At 39.5% G+C, this 13,918-nt stretch overlaps 1 protein-coding gene across 1 annotated transcript in view; it reads left to right on the top strand.

The window, feature by feature from the left end:
• Positions 1–13,918, top strand: part of MCMDC2 (minichromosome maintenance domain containing 2) — a gene marked incomplete at its 5' end in the record, with an annotated part of 2,309,393 nt that overhangs the window by 143,650 nt on the left and 2,151,825 nt on the right. The window lies entirely within an intron of this gene.

Here is a 13,918-nt window from a genome sequence, read left to right as displayed (position 1 = left end):
GTGGTTGTTCTTTATTTTTATGCATCTTAGGCAACCAAATATATGGGGGATTTTGCATTATGCCTGCTGGAACGCAAACTGCAGTTTCTTCACAAATTTCTTCCTGTTTGTTGGATTTACAGACAACACAAACGGTGGGCGATTTGACTTTACCATCCAACAACTCTCACAGAAGGTGGATAATCTTCCAGCAGCTCATTTAAATGCAGTTAGAGTACCGCCAACACAGAATTAATTTCCTGGTGCCTCCAGGAACTCGCACTTGAATTCTGGTTGCTTTTACTCAGCTGCTAATAATACTGGACTTTCAAACAGAGGTACACTTCATATATATTAACTTTGAACATTATTAATGAATCTTCTGGTTCTTTAACTCATTCACTCCAATGGAGCTCAGGAAGTTTGCACTGTAACTTCCAATGGGTGGAGCCAAAGCCTTTTGACAGAATCAAATTATCTCCTCACATTTCAAACAAATCTTCATATCTCTGGAACTATAGGGATTATGAAAGAAGTATAAATGACAAAATCTTAAGCACAAACTATTTTTATAGTAGTAGCATTCTTTAAGTTCTAGGTCTTAAACCAAATGTATAAGTCATAGTAAATACAGTAACTATTACATTGTAATAGTTTGTAAACAACTTACAATATCTCAGCAACCACTCAAGCTACATACATACTGTCAGCAGCATTTTATTCATCTAGCTGAGAGCTTTCATATGAGGCTAAGGAATTCTATCTGTGTTATTTGGTTGTTGAGATATTTAGAAAGAATGTGAAAATTATATCTATATGCATTAAAAACAACAGTTAATATCTATTTACCTGTACTAGACAATGGTCAAATATTAGTGCAGTTGAGTTTACTATTGTGTAAGCTTTAAGATGAATTTTTTTAAAACCTTGTACATAGGATGGGTTTTGAGTTATTGATGCAAATATAAACAAGGAATATGTAACACCTAGAGGTGTCAGTAGGAGTTAACTGCAGATGCACCTGGAGGCATCACAGATGTAATGAGTTAAACCATGGGGGACAAGTTTTGTCTCAGCCCCCTTCACTGGGTGACTGGTTACATTCTGAAGTGTTATTTATGGAATCTCAGGTGGGGGGGGTGTGGCAATTTTGAATAAAAACTGTCTGAACTGGATTATAAATTATGAAAGTAAAAAAAAAATACAGCTGGATAATGTGTATTTTAAAGAATGTATGAAGGCACATGTAGTACCGAAAGGCCTACGCATGTGGCACTTCCTGACTGGACTCATACCTAACTCTGATTTACATCATGAACTCATGAATATGTTTGATAGACATGAGATGGAGTATATGGACATGATTGTAGGAAGCAAATCACACTGCCTGAAGTAAAGGAACCCAGTAATTACTCTCTTACTGCCTCATCTAATCTACCTCAAATCTCTGTACCTTCCAAGAAAGGAAGTCTGAAAGTATGTAATTTTTCCTACAAACCTGACTACTATGTGTTTATAGTAATTACTACTTGCTAGCAGACTAAGGTACACTTCCAAACCTAGGTTAGCCAGCAGCCTTATCCCCCTCTCTACTATCTGCCGCTTTACTCTCTGTATAAATTCTGTTGTACTGCCTGCAATTCTGTGTCTCCCTATATAGTCTTTTTTCTTTCCAGACATATAGGAATCTCTTACTTATCTTTTTCCTTACACCTCCTTAAGGCCATTCCCTCTGCCTAGATCTTTCCCCTCTTACTTCTACTATCATTTTCCCTTAGTAAACTGTCTGTCTCTCTTACTGCCACCACTATAGCATTTTCTTGACTTTATTCAGACCAGTAAACTTATCTCTCCCTCAAGCTTTAAGCATTTCTCTGACTGATTGTTTTCTCACTTGATGCCAAACACTCGTCTTGTCTCTACCTGCTCCGTTCGCCCTGCGGGTTCACTCCGCTCCCCTACCCTACCCCCAATTCCCACCGACCACCAGTGCACTTGACCTTATACTTCCCTAACCACACCCTCAGCCCTAATCTACCAATTACCTCTCTTCACAAACTCCATATCAATTAACACACCTGTTCACCTTTTACTTAGCCATAACCTTCCACACCCACTCTTATCTATTTTCCCTAACCACTCCACTTATCATAACTACACTTCAAAATTTCTTTTTCTTTTTTTAGCCAAACCTCCACACCCTACACCTCTAACTATGTATAATCATCATCAGCCTTTTTTCCTCAACATTCTTTTCTTATCCATTGGGCTCACCTTATTACTTACAACTCATTGCCTTACTTCCTATGAATTCTCAGCCTTTGCTACATATTTTCATCTCCCAAGACAGATAGCACCTCTCTTACACACTGTAACATAACATCCTATTCATCCTTCATTCTGTCACAGTTTCATACACTAACCCATATTAAATACCTACAAATGAAAAAAGGACACCTCTCTCTTTATAAATTGTTTAAACTATCACTTAACCCTCATAATTGCTTACTTCTACACGGTGACATTCACCCAAACCCTGGTCCTAATTTCTCCACCCCAAATACTCTATTAGCCCCTACTACCACTCCCCTAAATGACCTAATAAGCCCTAACTCTCTACTTATAGGTCAACTCAATATAAGAAGTGTTAATAACAAAATAACCCAACTACATGCCCTATTAGACATCTATTCCTTTGACATCTTATGCCTTACTGAAACATGGCTTAAACCTACAACGAAAGATAATGACATTGTCCCTCCAGGCTATAACATTCTCAGACTAGACCGTTTAAATAAAAAGGGAGGTGGAGTAGCTATACTGTTCAAATCTGAACGGAAGATCACATCATTAGATATGCAACCTCCTCCTCCTAATAACTCTGAAATTTTAACCTTGAAGCTCCAAATTAATGCTAAAAAATCAATATACATTATCTGCTCTTACATCCCCCCTGGGAACAATATTAGTACTCTCGAAAATACCCTAAACTGGCTTTCAATATCCCTACCACAAGAAACCATACTCCTTGGTGACTTTAATATTGATTGGAATAGCTGTACATCTCCCACTCCCACTACGCATATAAACCTATTTGGCTTCCACCAAACCATTACCTTCCCAACCAGGATCCACAAACCTAACAAAAAACAAACTACCTTAGATTGGATTCTAGTAAATAAGGACCCCCATCTTTATCAAACAGGTATACTCCCTGACAATATTAGTGACCATTCTCTTACTTACATCACTAGGCAAAAGACCCACTTTCATAATCTAATAGCTTTTAGAACTACCAGAAACAAAAAATATTTCAACCCAAGTAATTTTCAAGCTGAGCTTAAAGCTTGCAACTGGTCACCCTAAAATACCTACCTCTTGACAAAGCCATTTCACACTTTAACAAAACATTCTTGCAGATCCTTGAGCAACATGCTCCCACTTGTACTGTCAGAGCAAAAAATAAACCAGCCCCCTGGCTGTCTAAGGACACAAGGCTAAACATGCAATTAAGGAACAAACTCTGGTCCAAATGGAGAAAAACTAGAAACCCAATAGATCACCTAAACTTTAGACAAATTCGTAATTCCACAAAAAAATCCATAATCCTTGACAAAAAAAAACTTCTACCTCAAATTCCAACAAAACCAACAAAAAAATCCACAAAAGTTTTGGTCAGGTATCAACAAATTACTCCACCCAGGACAGTCCAAAGCACCTACCCCCTCAAACCTAACCCAAACCTCTCCCAGCCATATAGCCAACACCTTTAATAAATATTTCTCTGAAACAGTCCAAGCACTAGCAACCACCTTACCACCTACTTCCACCACTAAATTTCCCTCACTAACCAAATTACCCCAGCCTTTTAACCTTCAACCTGTCCCAACATCTTTGATACACTCCTTGCTTCTTAAACTAAAACCTTGTACACCATCAGCTGACCTGCTCCCAGCTGAATTCCTGCAAGTCGCAGCTGGTGTACTTGCCTACCCTATTTCTATCCTAATAAACAGAACCATCTCTGAATCTTATGTCCCATCCATCTGGAAAATCTCCCATATCATCCCTCTGCATAAGGGAGGTACCTCAAATGAATTATCTAACTTCCGCCCAATAGCCCTTCTCTCCCCCCTTGCAAAAATTATGGAGCGATGCATCCATCAGCAATTACTTCAGTATCTCCTACAAAACAGCCTTCTAGTTGACTGCCAGCATGGTTTCAGGCCTCACCATAGTACCACAACAGCTCTTCTATCCTTTACAGATAGCATTAATAAAAACAGGAATACTAACCTTCTATCTTCTGCTCTTTTCATAGATCTCTCAAAGGCCTTTGATATGGTTAACCACCAAATACTATTAAGTATACTTGAATCACTTTCCTTGATCATCAACTAGTAAATTGGTTCCAATCCTACCTTGAAAACAAGAAACAAGCAGTACTCTGGGAAAACACTCTATCTTCTCAGCTTCCTATCACCCTTGGAGTCCCTCAAGGATCCATTCTTGGACCTCTCCTTTTCACAATTTTCATTAATGATCTAAAAACTTCCCTTCCACAAACTACATGCATACAATATGCTGATGATTCAACTCTGGTATGTGCCACATCCTCCCCTGCTGAATTACAGGCTAACACACAAACTGTCCTTACTTTAGTGGAAAACTGGTTCCATCAACGTTGTCTCCTCCTGAACAGCTAAAAAAACTAAATTACTGCTATTTACTCCCACACAGAAATCCCCCTCTATCAATTCACAGTAAAATCAAACAATGGCACATTAATAAGCCCCTGAAACCACCACCAAACTCCTCGGTGTATTGATAGATAACCATCTCACCTTTGACTCACACATTAATGCTAGTATTAAATCATAAATAAAAAACTTGGATTCCTCTACAGAATCAGACCATTTCTTACAGAGTCAGCAAAGATCTCTATTGCCCAAACCCACCTTATTTCCACCCTACTCTATGCCTCACCTATATATACCAACCTATCCAAAACTAATCTAAATAAACTAGCAACCACCTACAACAACATAGCTAAATTTGCCACTGGTGTCCCCTTCCGTACTCACCACTGCCTTAACCTTAGACATCTCGGATGGCTGGAAGTACAAAACCAACTAGTTTACTAGCAACTCATTTTTATTCACAAGATTTTACATCATCCTTCAAACACTCCCATACTATGTAACCTAGTAAATTCTTATAAAAACCTTCCTACCCTAAGATCAGCTAAAAAACTACAAGTCGCCACTACCAAATCCTTTAACAAAGCTGGTGACTGCCTATTCTCAAATGCAGTTGGCAATTCCTGGAACAAACTTCCAACTGAGATCAAATCCCTTACCTCCACCAACCTTTTCAAGAATCAGCTGAAAAACTTCATTAAAACCAAATGGCTTTGCCCCTGCTCTCAGCCTGACTGATACCTATTTCTCCTCTTTCTACTCTAACTCTCAAACTAGATTTCTTTTGCTGAAACTCCTCTACCTTCCATATATGGCATGTTTAAACTTCTTGCTCTCTTTTTTTGTATCGCCCCACTATGCTATTTTTATTTTTGTATTTTTATGCTTACTGAAACTGAACTAGAACTATTTTTTTTTTCTTTTTTTGGCTGTCAAAAAAAAAAATGTTTATTTTTACTGGCAATCAATTGTTTACTCATGTAATTATTCTTGTAGTTAACTTTTTTTCCTTGGGGCTATACAATTAATTTTTGTAATTGCTATTTCTTGCGGATTATTTGTATAAATGTTTCTTTTTTTCTGTCCTTGTTATTGTCTCGGAGCTTTTCTCCTCGGGCCTCTACTGAAAATGGACATATATCTAGTTAGACTAGCCCGGTCAACAAACGTAAAATAAATAAATAAATTGTAAGATACAATAATAAATTAATTGATGAAATCATGGGGGATCTAGAAATCTTGAATACTTCAATTATTCATGATTTACAATATGAACCATTTAAATATGAACAACACCAATGTGAAAAAGCACTCAAAAGTAACCAATAATTCAAGAAAAGAGTGCTAGAGAGAAAGCTAAACTCTAATGAGGTATATGTAATTCATTTATTAAATCCACACAATTTATGTAGTGTATCGGCTGCATTGTGTGGATTTAATAAACGAATTACATATACCTCGTTCGAGTTTAGCTTTCTCTCTAGCACCCATTTAAATATGAGCACATCTATATTTTCAGGAGTATTGATGAACAGATCTGAAATATTCATTCCCGTAAATTTAAGAAGCTTGAGAGGGATAGACATGAATATAAAGAAAAGAAGGTGTACCCCCACCATTGCAAGCATGGAGTATCAGATTCAGTGCCAGTGCTAATACTCATGCATCGAGTGATGAGCAAACCAACCTGAGACAGGATGTGATGGATAATTTGTTGGACTAGGAAAATCAGGCCGATGTTTTAGGACATGGGAACACTCCAGTTCTCTGCATGTCAGAAAGGATCAAGAATCAATATTCCATCCAACCAAAGGAACAACAGGAATTTTCCCAGGCAGAACTCAAATACAACACAACAAAATTGAAGAGTAGGAACCAGGAGACAGAATGGGTGTCTGAATTACAAGAAGTGAAATTAAGTTCAATCCCTGAAGTTACTACATGTATTCTACTCCCATGTACCACTGTGATGAATTCCACCAGTGATTTTACTGTCTATAATTTTTCATCTGTTAACATTGATGCTTACCATGGGGATTTATTTGCTTGAGGTCTACCCTTTGTACCTAATAGGCATATAGATGTTGCAAACACACTCATGGATCTTAAGTAATATTCCAAAAAATTAAATTTCATGGTGATGCTTCTGTGGGATTAGACATGCAACCACTAAGGTCATCCAGCACTTATAATTCCCCGATTCACCCTGTGATTAACTGTTTCGAAAAAAATCTGTGAGCTGGATATACATAACTTGGCACGCTTCGATCAAAAGGTAAGAAACCATACTTTAGAATATAATATTTCTAGAAAGAAACAGTGAGATTAAATGCTTTTTGAAGCAACAAAGAAATCAGGACCATACAACCTGATAAAGGGGGTGGGTTGGTCGTGATGAATAAGTGTAAACATAATATGAAAATTAGGTTCATTTTTGCATCAGACAACTACAAGGAGGTATCTGTGGATGAGTGCAGTCTTGCATACAATAGGATAAAAGGAAATCTAAATGACTTATGTACTGAGCAACAAATTTTGATTGATGGCTATAACTATCTAAATGTGATGCATCCTAAGATCCCCAATATGTTTGGTTTGCCTAAGATACATAAAAATAAAGACCAACCACCAGTGCAACCAATTGTTGATGGCCGTGGTTCTATCATCCCCTTGAATCAGCACTCCGTAGTCTATGAATCCCATCCTGCATTATAAAGATATTTATTAGATCTGATGTTGTCATTTTCATTCATTCCTCAATGATTGGGTTTGGATCTAACCCTTAAATCTGACTCAGCCTCTTTTTACAGCTTGTGGAACACTGAAAGCTCTAGAGCTCCTCTTTTACCGATAATGCATTAGTCCCCTTCCATACCCCCAGATCTTGTTTGTCACCTTCACATATGGACTCAGTTGCAGTTAACTCTTGAGCTTTGCTGTAGTTGTGAGTAAAAAAGTAGATTTTATATATAGTTTACCCTTTACAAATGGCTGAAAAACCATCAGGTTTTAAGAAATGTAAGGCCTGTGGCCACAAGATACCTTTATCAGACACACATGATTCATGCGCCTACTGTCATGGCCAGGCTCATTTGAATTTGTCCTGTGAAATATGTAAGGCTTTTAATCCATGGGCCTTAGTAGATTGGAAAAATAAACTTATGTTAAAGGTTTACTTCTTTCTATATCTCAGACAGTAGTTGAGGTTCAAACCCCCCCAAAAGATGTAGAAAAAATAGGCAAAGAAACTTCCTTTGGACTCTTCTGCATCTTCTGTTCTGACCTCAGCTACTGGTGCAGAACCAGCTCAAAAATTATCTAAACCATCAGATCCAACTTTGTTGTATCCAAAGGCGAAACCCTCAGATCCTGCAGCTTCTGATGCCAGATCCACATTGTCGGATTCAACCCACTTGGATTCAAAGAAGCTTCCTTGGACTCGATATGCTTCATTTCTGGATCCTGTCCCCTCCTGTCTCCCATCCCCATTCCTGGAGAGATGCCACCACTCCAGGACCTCCTCCATTGTGTTATCTTCTTGATCCTATAGAAGTTTGACTGAAGTAGATGAGGAAATTTCTCTTGACGCAAATTCAAATGGGGTTTTTCCTGGCTCCTACACCATCGAGTCAGGAGACTTTCATAAGTACTACTCCACCAGTTTTGTCTCCTTCTCCAATTCAATTTTGGATTCAGAGCAGTTGGAACTGGGAATCCCAGATCTGTCCATATCGGATCCAAAGTTCATCATGTCTTCTACTCCGGTACTGTCTCTGAGTGGATCGGCTCCAAGCATGTCAGTGACAGATAACACTTGGAGCTGTAGGCACCAGATCTGAGGTGTTAGAGTCAACTCCAAGATTGTCAGAGTCATCTCTGCCCCTCAGGGATTCAGCCCTTTACAGCTCAGCTCCATGCCGCTCAACTTCTTAGAGCAAAAAATCTGGACAAAGCCACAAAGAATGGGGGACAAAGGCCCGAAAATAGGGACATTTTTTAAATATTGCTTTTACAGACTTAAAAAGTTGGAAGAATATCAGGTTTTGCATTAGCGTGAATTTTATAAAGGATATGAAGTCTGAAACTCAATTCTCAGCTAATATTTTCTGATTTCAGTCCTTGATGATTTGCCAGAAACCACAATTGTATGAGAAACAAACCAAAAATATGAGGCAAGAAGCTGGGCATTCTGCAAAAATCTGGACAGTTGAGAGGTTTGCTCAGCTCCGACCCATGCTTTGAGTGGTTTGTCAGAAGGAATTGATAGTTTGGAAACATGTCTTTTTGGAGCCATTAGCTTTTTCTCACTGGTGCATTCTGCCTTCGAGGTAGTGGAGAGAGTTTTCTGTGCTCCAAGAGAAAGGATGCATCTACCTTCCATGGCTCCCACTTCCCAGACTCAGTTGTCTTTATGTCAAGAGCCTCAACATCCTACTCTACAAGAGCAGCCAGCTTAAAGTCTCCAGGCTACACCTCAAGGTATATTGATTTCTTCCAATACGTCTCAGGAATGCACTGCTGAAGAATTCCCTAGGAAGATAAATTGTAAAAGGAGGCACTTAGACTCTCCTTAAGAGTATGTCACAGAAGATACTGATTTTGAAGAGGGAGAAGGGTCCCCAAGATCAACACCTGATGATGTCTCCTTTGGAGAAATCCTAGAGATCCTCAAAAAAAGGGGTGGCTGGTCTGCTAACAACCCTTCCTAAGAGGAATCAGTAACCTTCCTAAGAGGAATCAGTATTCCTGGAAGCCTTTGGTTGAGCCCATCTGCCTCCTGGGTCACTCTGCCCGCAAGTGAGCTCATTGATTTGATCTCTTGATGGGCATGGAAGGAACCTGACTCCATTGAGCCAGTCTCCAAAAGACTGGACAGGATTCTGGCACCACTTAAGGAAAGAGAGTTTTGGAGTAAAGGAGTACCTATTGGTGCCATGGTTGTAGCAGCGGTCACAAATAAGGAACTTCTGGAACAAATTACCTCTATTCATCCTCCTAACAGGGAGTCTAGGATGATGGACAGATTTGAGAAGCATGTTAATGCTTCAGCAGCCTTTGCACTTTGGTCACTGAACTATTTAGCACACTTTACTAGACTTCAGTGGGAAGTGATTAAAGGACTCACCAAATCCCTGTCAGGGACATTTACTTCTGAGGCAAAAAGTTCTATTGCCTCACAACTGACTACCCTTCAGTCCATTTCAAATTTGTCCACTAGGCTCATTTCATATGCAGCTGAAGCTACCTCATGGGTGGCAGGTTCAGGCATTTCCATTAGAAGGCGTGCCTGGATGCACCTGTGTGATTTTGCGGATGACTTCAATTCTTCCTTCATCAATGCTCTTTTTGATGGAAGTTCACTATTTTTGCCCCAAGGTTAAAGACACACTATCCAGGTGTGAGCAGGAAGGTAAAATCTGGTCTGCTGTGGGTGTACGTTTTTCAACCCCCAAAGAACCTTTTACAGGAATCAACGGGGTGGTTGAAAAATGTAGTTCAAAAAGTCCCAGGGTCCCTTTCAATATTCACATGGAGACAGTTCCTCCAGAGGCAGAGGGAAGAACTCCAATGGAGGACACCGTCCACATGGCAGAGGCAGCCCGCAGGTCCAAGGATCTAGAGATACCGTCTCTGACAGATCCCACCAGTGCTCCTGGTAGGAGGCCTGACTGTCCATCTCTGGAGGCAGTTGGGGGTCATTTATCTCTGCATCAGATTTATGGGTGCAGAAGATTATTTCGAGAGGTTATATAATTCCCTTTTTCCTTCCCCCTCCCTGTACAGTAAACAAAATTCCCAACTTTCCACCCAGTCAGAGGAAAGCAGCGGCACTATAAACAAAAAAGCTGCTAGGAAAAAGAGGCATCCATGATGTCCGCCAAGACCAGAAAGAGACTGGAACTTACTCAGGATTCTTTTTAGTGCCAAAGAAAAGAGGAGCCTGGAGATCAATTCTGAATCTTAGCAATCTGAACAAGTCAGTTCAGCACACAAAGTTCCAGATGGTCATGGTTCAGTTTATTCTGCCATTTCTGCAACAGGACAACTGTATGTGCTCTGCAGATCTTCAGGATGTGTACTATCATATCAAAATGAATAGACAATCTAGAAGGTACCTTCACTTCTGTCTGGGAGACTGTCACTACCAGTTCAGAGCTCTGCCCTTTGATCTCACCACCACTCCTAGGGTGCTCAACAAATACATGGCAGTGGTAGCAGCTGACTTGAGACTGCAGGGATTCTGGGTGTTCCCTTATTTAGTGATCAAAGCATGAGATCATGTACTCCAGTTATGCTCTCACCTAGGAATTATTATCATTCATAACACATCTCAACTAGCACCAACTCAGATATTGCAGTTCAGAGGGCCTTTGTTCAACACATCTTCCTTGACAGCCTTTTTCCTCTTCCAAGGGTTCAAACAATATGGTTCCAGGTCAAAAATACCATTCAAAATTCTTCTCTCTTGGCTTGAATGATCCTTCAAGCATTGGGGTCAATATCTGTTGCAATAGTTCTGGCTCCATTAGTAATATAGCACATGAGAATCCTTTAGTGGACCCTAGCAACTCAGTGGTATATTCCCCACTGGTCTCTATCAACCCAGGTCAAGATAACTCAATAATGCAAAAAGTATCTCCTTTGGTGGATTTACTGCGATCAAGTTCTTCAAGGTCACCTCTTCACTCTTTCTCAGCTGAAGGCCATAGTGACCATGGACAATTCTCAAATAGGGTGAGGGGGCTGCTTCTTGGGAAAGACAGTCGAAGGCATGTGGTCTCCTGAAGAAGCCAATATGCATATACATTTTTATTTTATTACTTTACATTTGTTAACCGGGGGTGTCTGATTTAGCCTAAAAGGCCCTTTTTCAGCAGAGGCCCAGGGAGAAAAGCTCCACAAAGAAAAATTACAGATACATTTAGTTAGACATGATCAGTATCCACAAATTACAAAAGACATGTTTTTACAATGGTATGCGGCACATCAACAGTTACAGTGGAGAGAACAAACAAAATAATATTAATTTAAAAATAAAGGTAATTAATAGATTTGTGGTATTCAGCTGAAATTTGGAAAATGTCCTAAAGATGACAGCTGTTCTCCTAGCATTGCAGGCCTTTCAAGACACTCTTCCCTTCTTGGACCACTGTGATTCAGATGGACAATATGTCAGTGGTTTGGTACATTAACAAGCAAGGAGGAACCAAATCTTACCTCCTTTGTCAAGAAGCTGTGAGAGTTTGGTAATGAGTAGTGTCATCCAACTGACTTCTGCTAGCAGTGCACATCCCAGGGAAATCCAGCATGAAAGCAGACAAGCTGAGCATGTCCATTCTACTGCCTCATGAGTGGTCTCTCAACATGAAAGTAGCAGAAAAGATTTTCCATTGATGGGGTCAACCTTACTGTGATCTTTTTACACCTCTCCTCAACAACAAGCACCGCAGGTTCTATGCCATGATCCTCCAACAGGGTGAGTCACAGAGAGATGCTCTTCTCTACGATTGCTCCCCTGGTCTTGTCTACTCATTTCCCCCAGTATTTCTAATACCCATATTTCTTCATAAAGTATCATGATTGAAGAGCACAGTCATCCTCATTGCTCCTTATTGGCCTTGTCAAATTTGATTTCCTTTTCTTTGGCCATATTTCCTTCACCAGCATTGGAATCTGGATCCAATTCTGAACCTCATGTCTCACCAGAAAGACATGGTACCCCCAGACGGTCTAAAGTTGACTGTGTGGTTTCTCCAATTCCCCTGATAGCTAGATAGCCCAGACTGTCCTCGCCTGTCTGTCACATTCTCTTATCATCACACAAAGCTTCCACTAGAAAACTTTACAGAAACAAATGGAAAAGATTTGTTTTCGGGCATTGAAAAAAAAATATTGATCCTTTTTTTTCTGCACCAATTCCAAAATTCTGGAGTTTTAGCTACAATTTTTAATGAAGGAGCTAGTTCCTCAACAGGTGAGGTACAACATTCATTTATTGCTCATTTCAAATTAGATCTGGTCTCTAGGGGAAGAACAGCCTTCAGCTCAGTGGTGCTCAGGGTCATCATTCCTTAGAGTCCTCCCGAGACTGAGGTAGATGGGGACTTGTCCCTGTCTTTGAAGAGTGAATGAAAATGACAACATCAGATAAAGAAGTTATGTACTTACCATGTTTCAGCTATGTTGTCCGTTTTCATTCTTCCTCAACTTCACTATCTCCAATCCCTTACCAGTTTAACTTTTGGAAGGATCAGAAGATGCTAATGTTCCTTTGTTTGAGACTCCAGGTGTAGACAATTTTCCTTTATTCACTAAAGTCAGCAAACAAGATCTGATGTGCAGTAGGGACTAATGCATTATGGGCGAGAGGAGCTTAACAGCTTTCTGTGTTACACGAGCTGTAAAATGCGTCCGAGTCAGATTCAAAGGTCAGATCCGAACCCAATCATTGAGGAAGAATGAAAATGGACAACACAGGTGGAACATTATGGTAAGTACATAACTTCTTTTTTTATAACTTCTGAAGCACTGCTGTTATGTTTGTATGGCATTTAGTCATTTTTAATAAGATGCTTTGAAAGCAAGAATTTGGACAAAACCAAAACTAAGGAGTGGCAAAAGCCTCATATTCGGAGATTTTGAATGTCACTCTTAGAAAGTTGTTAGAAAAACATTATTTGTATTAGTATGTATTTTCTGAAGGATGTAAAACTCAAATGTCTGTCATTATTTACTTTTTTCAATTTTCAGTTATTTGACAGAAAACCACAAATTGTATAAGGAACAGACAAAAAACATGAAGCATAAATCTGGACAGTCTGCAAAATTCTGGACAGTTGAGAGGTATGTTCAAGGGTAAAAAGATAGTTAGATTCCAGTAGTAATCAGTGTTAGAAACTTTGTCCAACAGCTATTTCAGAAAAAAATATGTTGATATAGTACTGCATGTTACTAAGCCTTATGCATGTTTATGCTTGTGTTTTGCATTTCCTTTTTTCTTGTTATTTAAAGTGATAGATTCACACAAACACTTATGCATCTGAAGTTCCTAATTTGATACGTGTGATTGTCAACACTGTTGGCATTACTGATTTGTCACTAGCATTTCAATATTTATCATCTAGCTGCTCAGAATTCTAATATGCCCCAGCCACTTGCCCAGTATTGTGTTCTCCAGTCTCCTCTGAAAAGTAGGCACCTTTGTTGTGCCTGTTGTGACTTCCAGACCAACTTACAAG

Source organism: Protopterus annectens, chromosome 3.part1 (assembly GCF_019279795.1).
Source record: "Protopterus annectens isolate FY-2018-M chromosome 3.part1, PAN1.0, whole genome shotgun sequence".
In the NCBI taxonomy this organism is placed as follows: domain Eukaryota; kingdom Metazoa; phylum Chordata; order Ceratodontiformes; family Protopteridae; genus Protopterus; species Protopterus annectens.
The sequence above is the reverse complement of the archived record's forward strand: the minus strand, read 5'-3'. Positions and strand labels throughout refer to the sequence as shown.